Source organism: Monodelphis domestica, chromosome 7, assembly GCF_027887165.1.
Source record: "Monodelphis domestica isolate mMonDom1 chromosome 7, mMonDom1.pri, whole genome shotgun sequence".
In the NCBI taxonomy this organism is placed as follows: Eukaryota; Metazoa; Chordata; class Mammalia; order Didelphimorphia; family Didelphidae; genus Monodelphis; species Monodelphis domestica.
Genome location: NC_077233.1, coordinates 106113504 through 106130515, shown reverse-complemented (window position 1 = coordinate 106130515; position 17012 = coordinate 106113504). Strand labels below are relative to the sequence as shown.

At 34.9% G+C, this 17012-nt stretch overlaps 1 pseudogene; it reads right to left on the bottom strand.

Moving 5' to 3' along the window:
- Window positions 1-4493: 4493 nt before the first annotated feature.
- On the bottom strand, window positions 4494-16406 carry LOC130455498 (translation initiation factor eIF-2B subunit beta-like; annotated as a pseudogene).
- Between the last annotated feature and the right edge of the window lie 606 nt (window positions 16407-17012).

The following is a 17012-nucleotide window of genomic DNA, read 5'->3' as shown; positions in this document are numbered from 1 at the left end:
GGGATAAATTCAGTAAGATGAAATTTAATTCTTACATTTGCGTTTTAAAATTCAGTCTTATTAATATAAGATAGGGAAATCATGGTTAAATTGAAGTGTATGTGAAAAAAAGATCTGAGACTTCTAGTGAGCTGCAAGCTTAAAGTGATAACCAACCAAAGTAGGTTCTTTTTTGTTAGTGAGAATCAGATCCAGAAATTAATAGTAAGAGTAATACATGGTTGGTGGAACTGTTCATTGATTAAAAAAAACATTTTGGGAAGCAATTTTAAATGAAAGTTACAAAAATGATTATGAAAATAACAACCCTTTGATTTAAAGATTCCTCTGCCTAACATATACCCCAAGGCAATCTTAGACAAAAACAAAGCAAAAAAGGTTCCACATACCTCAGAATATTTATAAAAGCACTTTTGGTGGTAGAAAAGAGCTGGAAATAAAATAGATGCCTATTGATTTGGTGAGTGCTAAATAACATGATATATAAAGTTAATTAAATATTACTGTGCTATAAGAAATGACAATGAATATGAAGAAATATGAACATATTAACTGATGCAAAGTAAGCAGATCCCCCCTCAACCCAATTCAAACAAAAAAGTATACACAAATATTACAACAATGAAATTAAATGCAAAACAACTATAGAAAAAAAGTGAAAAAATATTATAAAACTATGTAAATTTTGCCTCACCAAAAAGATAGACGATATACCTTTCCTACTTTCCATCCCATCCTTTGCAGAGGCAGTGGCCCATTGTTGTGAGTTGCATATAATGCCATTTTTATTTGCAATTGTTAAAAGGTTTTGTTAAATGTCTTTCACTGACAAATTTGATGGTATTTTCATAATTCTTGAGCTCTTTGAGTCATTTGACATTGCTAACCACATACACTCAGATCCTGGTCTATGAGTTTTCATGACATTATTTTTCTTTATTCTATTTCCAATAGTTAATCCACAGTCTCTTTTGGTAGCTTATTAATGTCATGCCTCTCTAGGATTCTCTATTGGAACTCCCCTTCTCTTTAGCCTATCTTTCTTAATGACTTTATCAGCTTCCATAGGTTTAATTATTATGTTTATGCAGGTGGTCTCCAGATATTTATATCCACCCCTAATTTATCTTTTGTAGTCTCATATAACAAACTACCTATCATGCACTTCAAACTGAATGCTTCAAAGACTCAACATGTCCAACTTATAATTAATGCATTACTTTTCCTCTCCAGCCACCCCTCTTCTGAATATTTATATTTCAGTGAAGAATACCACCATCCTTCTAGTCTTCCAGACTCACAACCTTGAAAGCATCCTTGACTCCTCTCTCTCCCTCAGCCCTCTCATAAATTAATCAGGTTGCCTGAACCTTCCAGGTCTACCCCCAAAATGTCTTTCATTGCTTTCCCTTTCTTGTTACTCATATAGTCACCAACCCAAAACATATCTTATTTATATTATTGCAGTAGCTTCCTAATTTATTCTCATTGTCTCATTTTTCTCCCTATTCCACCAAAAAGCTGTTAAAGTGATCTTCCTAAGGCTTAGATTTGACCATATCATTGCTCCATTCAGTAAATTCCAGGGTTTCCTTAAGGCTTCTAAGATAAAATACAAATTCTTTTTTGCTTTTATGATCCTTCATATATCTATCACAACCTATCTTTCTAGCTTCATGTGCATTGTTTTTTTAATGGTCTTCTTGATATTCTTTACATATAACCCTTTTCTGTTTTTATTCATTCTTTTCCCCATAACTGGAGTATCTACCCTTCTTATTTGAGCCTCAACAATTCCTTGATTTCTTTCAATATTAATTTTGAGTATCTCCTACACCCTCACCTTTCCAGGGACCAGTTCCAAATAACTGCTTTATATTTATTTTGGATATATTTCTATATGTATATGTTATATTCCCTGATATGATGTAAGCTCTATGATAACTCTTGTTTGATTTTTGTCTTTATATCCCTAGCACTCTGCACAGTGGTTGATGGATAGTAGGCACTTAATGTTTGTTGATTTATATTAATAATGCTAATTAATTAATGTTCTTACTGACTCAAACTTCTACTCATCCTGAATAATACTGAACTCCACTGCCACATTACTTAGCTACTTTGAGTGTATTATCAAGATGTAGAATAATTCCTTCAATGGTTTAGGTAATAACCTCTTCACACACATTTTTTCTGCTAACAATTTCAGTCACCTGACTTAGTCACCTAGGAAATATTGGAAGAGGAGGATAACAGAAAGGGAGACATAGGAAGAGGATATAATGAATAGGAAGGCATAAAGGAATGGAAAGAAAGGGACAAAAGGGTACACTAACATTGTTAGATTAGATGGCATGACATTATAGGGAGCAGAGCATCTGTAGTGAGAAGTGCATAAAAATTGGGTGATTTTGTTAAACAAAGAATGGTGAAGAGAGACATGCTGGAGAAAACATCATGGTGGAAAGAGGAACTTAGTAGAGAGGAACAGATGATGGTGTGGAAAGACCAAAAGGAGTGCATGGTGGAGATGGGAATATTGTAGGAAAAAGGGTAGAATGGAAAGGGGGGATATAGAAAAGAGGACAGAAGGGAGAAAAAAGGTAGAGAGGAGGATGTTGTTTTCATGAGTAGGTCTTACCTCCCCCAAATAGCTTATAAAATCTTTTAGAGCAGAATCAATATATATAGATATAGAGATAGAGATAGAGATAGAGATAGAGATAGAGATAGAGATAGAGATAGATAGATAGATAGATAGATTCTCCTCTATATGTATAATTATATCCAAAGACATGATAAATGTAGATATTTACATTTATGTCATATGGGTAAATATGTATACTGTAATTCATTGGTTCTAATAACACTTAACATATAGTAGCTCCTTAATTAATATGTGTTGATTACGTGAAGGAATTTTATTTAAATAGTTTGCTGAGTTACAGAAAAATGCATGGACTAAGCAGGTTCCTTAGAGGGCACTGTAAAATCGGAAGATGAATAAGCAACGTTTGGATTGTGAATAGGATAGATCAAAAAGTCATTAAAATCAAAAGACTAGTGAAGAAATATCACTTTATTATCATTTCAAAAGTATGTGATTAATAGTTTACTACAAGAGCTGATTCTTGTCAATGGGTTTCTTGACTTAAGAAACTGACCTTGTTTGTTTTCCTGATATCATGATGTCAGCTTGAGAAGCTGAGTAAAATAGTAATAAAGGATTGATAAGTATAAGTCCAGTTTTTTAAGAGTATGAGTATCCATATTACAAAATTCTTTACTTCATAAAATGATTCATCAAAGAATATTTTATAAGGATAGTTTATTTAGTGTATTTAAAATACATTTTATTTATTAAAAAGTTTGCTTTTGTGCTTCTTTTCAAGAATACTAAATTTGTTCTACTAAATTCCATGCACTATTAAATTAGAGTGAAATTAAAAGGAATAAAATTAATAATTACAAAATAAACAACCATTGATTAAATTTCAGAACTAATGAAAATACTTTTGAGGGGAAGTTCATTATTCAATAATAGTAATGTGTTCATTTCATTCACAATTACAATGAAGGGTTTTAGTTAATGCCTCTAGAATGTTTTGAAAATGAAAAGCATTAAGCAAATCCCATTATTGCTAGTTATTATCAAGTAAATCTTTTCTATTGAGTAAAAATGTAAAACACTTAATTCAGGAAATTATTGCTCCCATTATTCTTGCTAATGACATTTCAGTTAATGAAGTTTGCTTGTTCTTAATGTGAATGTTACATAACATCTTCTTTCAAAAAGTTTGATGCTCATGCCACGATTCCTATTGCAATGCATTCTTTTACTAGTATTACATACTTCCAACAGTATGAATATTATTACTTCCATCTCTGCAGATCTTTAAAGATGTGCTCTTCTCCTATGTATTATTCATCCAAATCTTCCATTGCTCCTCTTTGAAAATGAAGGAGCAGTTATAACAGCAGCTAGAATTTCTAGAGTAATTTTGAATAAAAGTGGTGTTAATAGACAGCCTTGCCTCACCACTGATCTTATTGGGAAGGTTTCTAGCTTATTTCTCTTGAAGATAATGATTATCGATGGTTTTGGATAGATATTACTTATCATTTTAAGTAAACTCTCATTTACTTTATATATTTAGCTTTCTAGTTTTTAAAAAAAATACAAATGAGTTCTTTATTTTGTCACAAGATATTTTCTGCATTTACTGAAGTAATCAAATGATTCCTGTTGATTTTGTTACTAAGGCCAATTATACTGATAGTTTTCATAATATTGTAACAGTCCTGTATTCCTACCATAAATCCCTCTTAGTCATAGTGTATGATCTTTATGGTATGTTACTGTTATATCTGGGCTAAGGTTTTATTTAAAATTTCCCATCAATCAATATTCATTAGAAAAGTTAGCTTATAGTTTTCTTTCTCTATATTTGCGCTCCCAGGTTTAGGTATCAACACCATCTTTGTGCTACTAAAAGGAATCTGATGGGACTACTGTGCCTATTTTTTGAAATAACTTATATAATACTGGAATTAATGGTTCTTTAAATATTTGTAAGAATTCACTTGGCCTTGGGAATTTTTTTCTTCAGGAACTCATTGATGTTCATTTATTTTTCTAAGATTGGATTATTTAAGTATGATTTCCTCTTTTGTGATTTATATTTTTTGTAAATAGTAATCTTTTTTCTTTTCTTTTTTTTTTCCCATAAAATAGCTTTTACTGGCATATCATGAGGGGGTGCTGTAGACATTTTTAAGCAAAGGTGTCTACCCCAACAAGGAATTCCATGTGACCCATAACACATCACTGAATCAGATCCCAGAGACATGCAGCCAGGTCAGCAAGAGGCTCCAAAATTCAATAGGTCAAGCACTGTTTTCCATTAAGTTCCAAAGAACAGATATTGGGCAATCTGCCCTTGGATGTGCATGGTTGAGAGGGAGTTGTGTGTATGTAGAGTTCAAGTCTTCTTTTGAGGGAACTTGACTCCCCAGTAAGGAATAGGATGTCCCTCCTTAGTTTTTAGGCATATCTCCATTCAGTGTAAAATAGTGTCTACCTGAGCTCCGTCACTAGAGTATGTGGTCATCAGGATGGTAGAGCTTACTCATGAGGCGGTAAATGTAGGAAGGTGTATTCTCTCCAATGTTGGAAATAAAGAGGGTGATAAGCTCTGGTGGAATATAGTCAAACACGGGGCAATGAACACTGACCTTCTCCAAAATGTCTCCTGTGAATGGCAAGATTTCTTAGACTTCTTCAGGGGCTACAAACTTGTGGAATGAATCTTCTTCATTGGGAAACTGTGGTGAAAGCTTAAACATGGGTGCACAAACAATGAGTGGAGTGGAATGGTGCTTAGCTACTAGGGCCAGGGTGTGAGTTTCTGCCACTGCTCTCAGGGCACCATTGGCTAGGATGGTCTTTGTGCCAATGATCACTTTGTCGACTCTTGACATAACAGCAAAAATGGCAGCATCAGTCATGACAGTTGTTTCAATATTCTCCTTGGCCAGATTGACTGCCATCTTATGGCCCTGGCAGAAAGGAGCACACTCTGCCACAATAACATGAAATTTCCACTTTTGGGCAGCCACTTTGAGGAAGCCTTCCACAGTTCGGGAGTATCCAATAGTCATTATCACCTCATTGGAGTGAATGTGCTCCAGAGCCTGCATTGCTATGTTCTCAGTTGTTCCAGCTCTATCAACAACTCATTAATAACCTTGATGGCTTGGAGTTGGGCATAGTGAAGACTGAAATCTTCATTTAGGCCTCCATCTGTCAAGAGCTTGTGTAAGGACTCCTACTGATCACTCTCATCATTCGGTCCATGGAGTCTGCCATACTCCTCACTGATGATCTTGAGGACCCTCCGCACCATGTTGCCCACGGTGGTCTCCAAGGGCTGAGAGGCCGTCATTTGCCGGCCCTCCTTCCGGATGAGCTCCATCAGTTCCCCGGCATTGCTCCAGCGCCCATGGGCCACGATCTGGTGGAGCAGCCCCACCGTTTCCTGGGCCATATCCTCTGAGCTACACTGGCCCCCACCCCGTTTCAGCGCCTCCACGAAACTCTCGATCCTCTCTGATAGCTCAGTCCCTTTCTCGGCGGCTCCCGGCATTTTGCAGGCAGAGAACCCAGTCTGTGACCCTGGGGCTAGAGGAAACCAGACAAACTACAGCAGCAAAACTGACACAAACGCTGTAAATAGTAATCTATTTCACTTGGATTTTCACATTTATCGGTATATAATTTAGCATCCTAAATTGGTTTCATTCTTTTATTAAAAATCAAATGGTTTAACTATTCCATTGTGTTTTTTTTAATTAACTGAGCTCGTAGTTTGATTTATTAGTTCAATGGTTTCTTTACTTACAATTTTTTAACTCTCTCCTTTGATTTTCAAGTTTTTCAGTGTGATGTTTAATTAGGAATTTTTAGTTTGATTTTTTTCTATAATTTTTTAGTTACCAAACTAATTCATTGATTTGCTTTTTCTATTTTATTGATGCAAGTATTTAAATACAATATTCCCTTAAGTATTGCTTTGGCAATACTTAGTGTATTGCCAAATGTAGAAATGTATCATGTCTGACTTTTAAAAATTTCTTTATGTCTTCTTAACTGTTTTCTTGTATATTTTATGTTTAGATTTATCTAGTTCTAAAAGGGATAAGTTGAGGTCCCTCAATAGGAAGGTTTTACTGTTTATTTTCTCCTGTAATTCATTTAACTTTTCTTTAAGTATTCTGAGACTATACCTTTTGGTGTACATATGTTTATTATTGATATTACTTCAATATCTAAGGTGCTTTTTATCAACATTTTCCTGCTTATCTCTTTTAATGCATTCTATCTTTACTTTGGTTTATCTGAGATCATGATTGATTTTCCTGATTTTTTAACTTCAACTGACGTATAATAGATTTTTGTTCCACTCCTTAATTTAATTTTTAATTTCTTATAGCATATTATTGGATTCCTATTATTAACATACGCCACTCTTGTTACATGGATGAATTTAAACTATTCACATTTACATTCATGATTATTAACTCTATAATTCTCTTTATCCTATTTCCTCATTTCTTCTTTTTTTCTTTTCATCCTTTCCTTCCTCAAAAGTCTGTTTCCTTCTGACCACTACTTATTTTAATCTATCTTTCCTTTTGTCAGTAGCCTCCTCTTCATTTATCCTCCTTTCTTCCTACTACTTCACTTTAGCATTAGATATTTCTACATCCATCTGAGTGTATATATTATTCTGTCTTTGATTCAATGAGAGTAATATTCAAATGCTAACCACAATATCCTTCCCCTATCTTTTCTTTCACTTCTTTTTTTGGCTTTTATGTGAGATAGTTTTCTCCATTCTTTCTACTTTCCTCTTCTTCCACTGCAATCCTCTTTCTCAATCTTTTATTTTATTTTTTTAAATCATAACAATATATTCATCTTACACCTGTGTCTTCTCTCTATGCATACTCCTAAAGGCCTATTAAAGATAAATTTCTTAGGAGTTATAATTGCCATCTTCCCATACATGAATGTGAATAGTTTAACTTTATTGGCTCCCTTATGATTTTCCTTTATATTTTACCTCTTTTTGCTTCTCTGGAGTCGTATATTTTAAAGTTAGCTTTTTCTATTTAACTCTGGATTTCAGCTTAAGGATATATTTCCACCCCTAAAGACTAATATTCTGTTTTGCTAGGTAAATGATTCTTGTTCTCTTTTTGTCTTCCAGAATATCATATTCTGAACCCTTTTATTCTTTAATATGGAAGCTGCTACATCTTATGTGATTCTGACTGGGGCTGCATGATTTTTGAATATATTCTTACTGATTGATTGTAATATTTTCTTCTTGACTTGTAATAGTTTCTCCTTTACCTGGAAGCTCTGGAATTTGGCTATGATACTTCTGGAACTTTTCATTTTGATATTTATTTTAAGGAGTGATTGTGATTGGTAGATTCTTTCAATTTTTATTTTACACATTTATTTTAGGATATCAGGGCAGTTTTCCTTGATGATTTCTTTAAAGATAATGTCTTGGCTCTATTTTTTTAATCATTGATTTTAGGTAGCTGAATAATTCTAAAATCATATTTTCTTAGTTTATTTTCCAGTTGTGTTTCCTTTCTAGTGACATATTTCATATTTTCTACATATATTCCTCTATTTTTTCATTCTTTTAGTTTTGTCTGTGTCTTGGTGTCTTATGGAATTGTGACTTTCTACTCACCAGTTCAAATTTTTAAGGTATAATTTTTCTACAGTTTTGCATTTCTTTTTTTTTTCCATTTGGCCAATTCAATTTCTGAAAGGGTTATTTTCTTCAGTAAATTTTTATAAATCTTTTTTTTTTCCATTTGGTCAAGTCTTCCATTTAAGACATTCTTCTCTTTAGTGGATTTTTGTTCCTATTTTACCATTTGCTCAATTCTATGTTTAAGATACTATTTTCTTCAGTATTTTTGTGTCTCCTATTTCAAGTTGTTGACTCATTTTTTAATAATTTTCTTGCGTTATTCTCATTTATTTTCCTATCTTTTTCTCTACCTCTCATAATTTGATTTTGAAATTTTGGGGGAGCTCTTCCAATAATTCTTCTTGGGCCTGTAACTGATTCATATTTTTCTTTGAGGATTTCATGTAGATGCTTTGATATAATTTTCTTCTTCTTCATTTGTTTCTTGATTTTTTTTTTTCCTTTCACCATAGTAACCTTTTATGGTCAGGTTCTCTTTTGATCTTTGCTCACTTTTTCAACCCATTTCTTGACTTACAACTTTATCTTAAAGTGGGATCTGTTCCCTAAGCTTCAGGCCTTTATTGCTGCTATTTTCAGAACTAATTCTAGGTACCTGTAAGTTTTCAGTTATTCGAAGGTGTTATGATGTGATGAGATGTGTTGTCATTGCCCTTCTAGCCTGTGCTCTGGTCTTTTCCTGGTTTGGGACCTTGTTCCCATGTACCCACCTGGTTTAATTCCTCCTGGCTCAGGTCTCTGTCAGCAAAATTGTTAGTGCTCCTTTCTGACTTGTTGAGATCAGTTTCCTTAATTCTCTGTGAATGACCACAAGCCCTCTTCTTCTCCTTAGTACCCTGACTGGAACCCCTCAGATTCTTGAGGCAGAAAGAGCTTTCCCTCCTTTTGGCCCTGGGACTGTGACCCTAAACTGCTTATGGGTAACGCATCAGGGTCCTGAAGGCTATGTCATCAAAGGGGCCCTTACACTTATTTGACCCCTTCTCCTCTCCATGGTCTATGAGTTTAAAGCTCCTCAATCTGGTCTATGAATTTAAAGCTCCTCAATCTGCTAATGCCACAATGCAGTCACCTCCAATAATTGCTGCTAGCTTTCTGAAGTGGGGCCTACTCTATGCAGTTTACCCTGAGCTCTATGCCTGCCTGACCACAACATTGATAAGACAGACCTTTCCTGTCAAACTTCTAAATTGTCTTGGTAGGAAAATTGTTTTGCCTGTGACAAGGAAATCACTTTAAAAGACTAATATATATTAATTTAAGGTCTCCAAGGAATTCAGCTATGTAATTCCTAATTGAAAACTTAAGTCAGCAGTCAATCTTTTATGGAGTTTAATTACAATAGGAGGAAATAATTAGAGATAGAGAGAGAGAAAAAAGGGAGAGAAGGGAATAGGGCTTAAATACCCCTTCTGTTTAGGCTGGGCCAAAAGGCCCAAGCCCTTAGATAGCTGGGGCAAAGAAAAGAGATCAGTCCCTATTACTCACGTGACCAAAATGGAGAAACAGTCTCAGAGGCCCCCACTTTCAGCTTCCTTCAGAGCAAGCTTCTCAGAGCACACACCAACCACACCGACCAACCTCTAAAAAAAAAAACCACCTCCAGTCTTCAGCCCCCCTATCCTTAAGGAAACCATCCAAGTTCCCTCCCCTCAGTCCTCACATCTACCAATCACCTGTCCATCAATTTCCCTGTGCCAATGGAGGCTCTAGCTTAACCCAGGACCGCCCAGAGGTCTCTGGCTTTGCACATGTCTGTTGAAGGTCATATTTTCAAATAATTAAATCTTTGCTCCTTTGCTACAGCCCTTTCTAAATCCTGTTAACCTGAGTAGGGTAGAGATTGGAATAATTAAATTTTGATCTAGGCTGCAGCCCTTACTCAATCCTGTTAGGACTGAATAGGGTGGAGATTGATTCCAAGTATCTCCATTGTATCAATTTTAAAATCAATCATGACTCAAAGAAATTCCTGTTCTATGCTTAAGCATAGGTCAAAGTCCTTTCCATTGTTCAGCAAAAAGGTTTCTGTCCTAAAGTAATCTTAAGAAGGGAAGAGGAGGAAACTCTCATGCCAATGGGATTCACATTCCAATAGCCAAGACCCACTATCAATAGGGAATTTTTCAAGTATGAAATTTCCCAATGGTGAAATTTCCAACATTTATAAGTCTAAGAAATTTTGAGGTTTACATGCCCAAACTATTTTATGGTTCTATAGCTCTAGCATTCAATTTAAGTCATTCTTTTAGAGATGCTTGGGGAAGAATTTGGTCAGTGCTTGGCTAAGTGCTTCTCTCCTCCTCCAACATAGCTCTGCCCGAAACTCAAGTCCATTTATTTTTAACTTGTGCCTGTTGGATGAGAATTTTTCTTTCTATTGATGTGGCTTTGTTTTATGTCACCTCTCAGTGGCCTGAAGGTTATTTACCACTGAAATATACAGGTATAGACAAACCCTCAGAGAAAGGATGTTGAAACCAACCAGAGAGAAATTGATCCCACAAGCACTGCCTCCCTGGGAGGTGCCAGAAAAATTAAGACACTATGGTTGGTTCCTGAAATATGACTTAGGAAAGCTGGTGGGTGGAGAAAACTGCTTATAAGGTCAGACCCTGCAGGAAGTGGTCATCTTCTGGCTGGAGCTTGGAACCTGAAGGAACCCTTGTTTCTGTGGATCTTCAATTCATTATGGTGGCCAATAATGTACTAAGCTAAGCAACTTTCTGCCTCTTTCCTACCTTTCCCTTTCTTTACTATTACAGCTTTGATGTAATAAAGTTATTAAAGTCACTAGCAGCCTCATTTTTTAATTTTAATTTTACATGCCATTGTATACTACAGTCATGGGGATCAGGGAGAGCTTCCGGGAGGATGTGGCATCAGAGTCAACATTTAAAGAATGGTTAGGCATTCCAAGAAAAAAAAAGTGGTAGCATGAGAGAGAAAAGTCTTTTTTTGTGATGCTGTGATGAGGTGAGGTAATGATATGAGATCAGCCTTGAAAATGAATGTGATTTCAAATTATAGTGAGCCTTGAATGTGATACAGTAGAGTTAGGATTAAATTATGGTAAAGGTATCATTCACTGTTTAATACTGCATTTTGGGCCTTAGGCAGTCATCTAGAGATGCCTATAATCTTGTCCCTGCTCTAATGGTGCTGGCATAGCAGATGAAAAATATAGTCTACAAAAAAATGGACTTGGGTTATTCAGTTATTGATTCTTTCTATATCTGTAAAATGAATTGGAGAAATGAGTCAGCTGTCTAAATAATTTATTAATGAAATAAAGTTTTGAAAATGAAGATACCTTAATACAATACCCATTCACCCTTCTGTCCCTCAGCCCCATCCTATATTCATAGTCAAATGTCCAAATATGTGCATGTAGAAATTATATATTTTCTTGAGTCTGAAAATATTTTATTCATAGTCCTTAAGGGTACATGACTATTTGAAATTTCATTGCATCCCTCATGCTTGCTATCTTTCTCCTCACAGAACAGAAACATGACAAGGGGAAGTAGCTGCTGAAACTTTTTAATGAAAGAATCTACTGGTAAAATTTAAATTAATACACTTAAAGTGGGGAAGTTTTGACATGTTGGAGAGGCAATCTTCTATCCCTGATGGAATCCACAGATGAAGGGTAGTGATACCAAGACAATGTTTATTTGGAGCCTTGGAAACTCACCCCACACTTCCAGTAATATTTCAGAGTTGTGACATCCCAATGGAACTCATTTGCCATTGGTCTTGAAGGTTCAAGCATCACTACAATAAACTACTTGAAACAGCAATGGCTGAAGGATGTGGCCCATAGCTCATGTCGGCAATAAGCTTTCGCCTTTAATTTTTTTTTTCTAAGTTCACTGTCACAATATCTAACAGCCACAAAGTGAATAAGGCCTCTAAAGTTGAGAAAGTGTTTTTAGCAGGCACTAGTCACACATATCCATGTCTTAGAGTAAAATTTAAAACTAAAAGAAAAATTCAGCCAAGTGGTGCAAAGAAAATTGTACCATTAGCTCAAAGGGGACAGAATAGCCATTAATCATCTCATCCTAAGATCAATACCTTTAGGGGGAAGAATAAAACAACTAAAATCAAATATGATATAAAAGCATAGAAGAAACACTGTATATCCAGAAGATATATACCTGCATGAAAATGTATAAACCTGAAAACAAAAGCATGATGGAAGGCATTTGACTTTTAAAAAGAGGAAGGGGAGAAATAGAAACTATGTAACTGAGAGAGTTTACTACATACTTCTTAGCAGTATGGGGATATGTTAGATTTTTTTCCTGATGTTTCTAACAAAACTGGTCCAGTCACAATTAGGTAATTCTGATAGACTTGATTTATCCAGACTTATATTGGAAGTATCATTTTGCCAGACAGAATTCCCTTAGAGAGGGCCATGAATGTTTTTAAACACACACACACACACATACACACACACACACAAGAATATTTCAACAAAATTAGTTTCTGTTATGATCCTATGTATTTTATTTTATGCATATAAAATGCATATTCTTAGAGGGGATTCTATAAACATCACCAAAGGTGCCTCAAAAAGCCCAGAACCCTTATGGTAGAAAAAATAAGGCTTGCTTTTAGCCCTTCATGGAGGAGGAATCTTGACTTCTATGCCTTGTATGTCTTTTCAATTATGGGGTGTCATTAAAACAACAAATATTTAATAAATAATTATTGATGACAAGATTCTAATAGGCAGGGGAAAATAATGAATACAATAAAAATAATGGGAAATTTAAGAAAAGGAATTCACAACAGAGTGTAGAGTAGATAAAAAAAAATAAAGAAGCCTTGAGTCAAACTTTAAGAAGCAGATTTTTTTGTGAAGTGCAGAGATTAGATGAGGTAGGATTTTATGACCAGAAATACATAAACAGAAGATGGCTCAACAAAGAAATAAAATTCTCAGAAAATAGTCAAAAATAATGTGAATGAAGAAGAAAATAAAAACAGAGATATAAAGATCAATGTGGATGCACAGGAAGCTCTCTGACTGAGACCAGGTTTTTAAAATGACATATACAAAAACAAGGGACCATCAAAGAATAGAAAATAATGGAATGGATCTAAAAGAATAGTATGAGGAAGAGTTAAATACCCAATGAAGTAAGACTTGTCAAAGTGCTAAGAAATATGAATGTTTTAAAAGGTATGTTTGTAAATAAAAATAAAAATATTCCTAGCTTTACTTCTTGAAACAAATAGTCTAATGTTAATATATTTGTGTTTGTTACCTTGAAGTCTATTTTAATAGCCTTCTCTATAAACCTTACATCTGAAGTGTCCATTTTATAATTTATCTTAATAATAGCACCATTTTCTGCTTTTTTATGGAAATATACACTGTAGGACTTTATTTCATTTAAAAAAAGAATCAAATTTTGTGTTTTCTTCAGTGAAGAGAGATTTCCCACTGAAGAATCCCATCTACAATACAGATTGGCAACTGCTTAGTAACTCCAAGCTTTAGAGTTCTTAACAATGATTTAAATAACTTGCCCAGAGTTACACCATCAGTAAATATCAGAACAAGACTTAGACTTAAAGCAAGGAGCTTGGGATTCTGAGGCCACTCTCTACACATTGCACCATGCTAGTCAACTCAATTATAAGAAAAAAAATTAATACCTTAATATGTAAATAATATGTATATTATTATGTTATTTCTAGTCGTATCAGCTGTAGTAGTCATAGTAGAAGTATTCATAGAAGTAATGATAGAATTTTAAGGAGTAGTAGTAGTATCAAGAAAGTAGCAATAGTAGCAGCAGCAGTAGCAGCAGAAAAAGTATTATAAAAAGGGTAGCATATTAGTATTGTAATGCTAGTTAGGTGGATAGAGTGAATAGAATACCAGGTTTAGAGACAGAAAGATCTGAATTCAAATTCTGTCTCAAACACTACCTGTGGGACCCTGGACAAGTCACTTAGCTCTATTTGCCTCAGTTTCCTCATGTATAAAATATGCTGGAGAAGGAAATGGCAAACTAATACAGTATTTTTTGCCAAGAAAACCTGAGAATTTTTCTAAGTACTCACTGGGCATCTAAGTTGCAGAAAATTTCTGACTCTGTTTCAATAGTTTCCTAAGCTGGGATTCCCCTATGCCAATGAAATCACAGGGCTAGTCTTTGTCCCTGTCCCCAGTAGCTGCTGCAGTGGTAGCTTCTATTCAACTTGTTCCAGATGATTGTGAAGTACTTTAGACAGAGCTGATCAGAAACTCAAGAGCTATTTGATCTTCACCATGGCCTCCACTGAACAGATAAGGACTCAACTTTAGAGAACATACAGATGTTTTGGCAAGTAGTTGGTAGTCAAATCAATTTAAATTTCAGAGTCTAAATCCAGATGCTGTGAACAATTTGAAAACTACAAGGTCTCAAAGAGTTTGTAAATTATAAATAGATTTTTAAAATCAGACACTTGACCACAAACACGTGTATAATCCCCTGTTCCAAAGCTCACTGGTATGGCATTCATTTTTTATTGCTGGGGATGAATGTCTTGAGAAGCTTCCTTCTCAAGACTGGCAGTCAGAAACATCCAAAATAGATTGAAGATTGGTAGAGTCCTAAAGATTAAAAAAGGCTGGAGAGTTCTCCCATTCTCCCCAAAGCTGCCCAGTCCCTCAAGCAGGACTGGGCATCCAACTCATATCAATAAAGATTCTCATACCAATGGCTTTTGCAATAAGGCTTAAACATAAAAAAAAATTGAAGTTTTCTTTTTCTTAAAAGATAAGGACTTATCATACAGTCATTTAAAATAAGGTTTCCATACTGAATATCCTGAGTAAGGATTCAATTGTTCTCACTTAATAATTCTTCAAAATTTAAATGTATCATGGCACAGCAATATTCCAGTGGTTCAACAATACAGATCACCATCCATCGATATTTGACTATTTTGTGTAATTTATGTCCATGATATATAGAGTGGTTTCACCCAATGTGATGAGAATAAATTTTCTTGACATTCTGGGGATGTCTACATTTCATTTATTCCTCACTCTTTCTTAACCACTAGCCCCCATTTTTAATTGTATATTTATTTTATGAACTCTATTGAAGGAAATGTTAATTTAGGGCTCTCTGGTTTGAATTCTACCAGTTCTATACAAGCAGTTCACACCAGAATTTCAAAGTACTAAGAGGTTTTTGGTCTGGATTTTCCACTGTCATTCCAATAACAAAGAAGCAACAACTTTTTCCATTTTGGAAAGGTACTATTAAATTGCATTTATCTCAAATTTTATAGGATGTTTGTGGTTGAAGGAACTTAAAGAACTAACTAAGTGTAACCCCTAATTTAAAGATGAGTAAATGAAGTTCCTAGACACTGAAGTGATTTGATCAAAATAACATCATGAGTTAGTGGTGCTTCTGAGGAACAAGAGTCCTTACTCTCAATCTAGAATTCTTCACAAATTCATTCCTTGATACAAAGGACTCCAAAATCTTTTTACCTAGGAATGGTCTCTGTTTACAGACAAACAAACATACAAACAAACAAAAAAAGCTTGTCTGTATTTAAAACAATTTAATACTCTGCCCTAGGTTGAAATCCTATGTCAGGCACTTAAGGTCTGCCTAAATTTGGGCAAACTGTTTAACTTCTCTGGGCATCAGTTTCCTTTCCTAAAAAGAATGAGAGGTTGAACTATATATTGCCACTGAGTTCCCTTCTTGCTTTTAATCTATGACCCTATGTACCTACCTTTTAAGAGCTAGGGCTGATGGGACAAAGGGATTTTCCTGAGAATGAGGTCTTCTAGAGTGGAAATCACTCAATGATTGATAAGCGCAACAGAAAACAAAACAAACAAAAAAAACACCCACTGGATTTGGAATGGAAAAGTCCAAGTTGATTAACTAATTCTACTCATTACTTGGGGGACTATAGGCAAGTGACTACTCCTCTAAATCTCCCTCAGTTTCTTCATCTGTGAAATGATATGTTTAGATTTGCTAATCTACTTAGTTATAATTACTATGATACTGAGTGTGTGATGAGATTTAGAGCAAAAGAAGGAGAGTCAATGACAAAATCTAGTTATATCAGTTGTGATCTTACTTGGGACAATGAGATTGAACAGGCAGAGCAATACTCTCTCAAGGCCATAAGGAAACTGCCATAAGTAACATTGGCTATTTAATGGTTAGGGTATTATGTCATTATTGAAATGTTGTCTGCCAGCATTTGTATTTGATCATTTGATAGAGAATAATATAAATTGTTTATATATATACGTATATATATATATAGGCCATATTCTATGGCCTAGTGTCATAAAACATAGAATCCCTCCTTTTTTAGAAGGGAGAAAAGGAAGAAGGCAGTAGAAAAATTCCATGGCATATTTAATCATTGTCAAGCCTCTTCCTACTGTCTACGAGGGAGACATTGAGCACAAATGAATTTGAGTAGTCTCTGCATACTGTAGTCTTCATGTGGCACTGATTGAGGACAACAGTGAGAATTATTCTGTTCAGGAGTCTTCCATGGCCAGTGAGGACTTAAAACTAGAGATGATGGACTTAGGCAGAACAGCTCTGTGAAGGCATGGAGGAGAAGGGAATGGTATTAGGAACAATTCTAAGAGGAAGAAGTAAACCTCAGGATTGCAGACTGATAACTGGAAGGGACCTCAAGTGGTAAGTG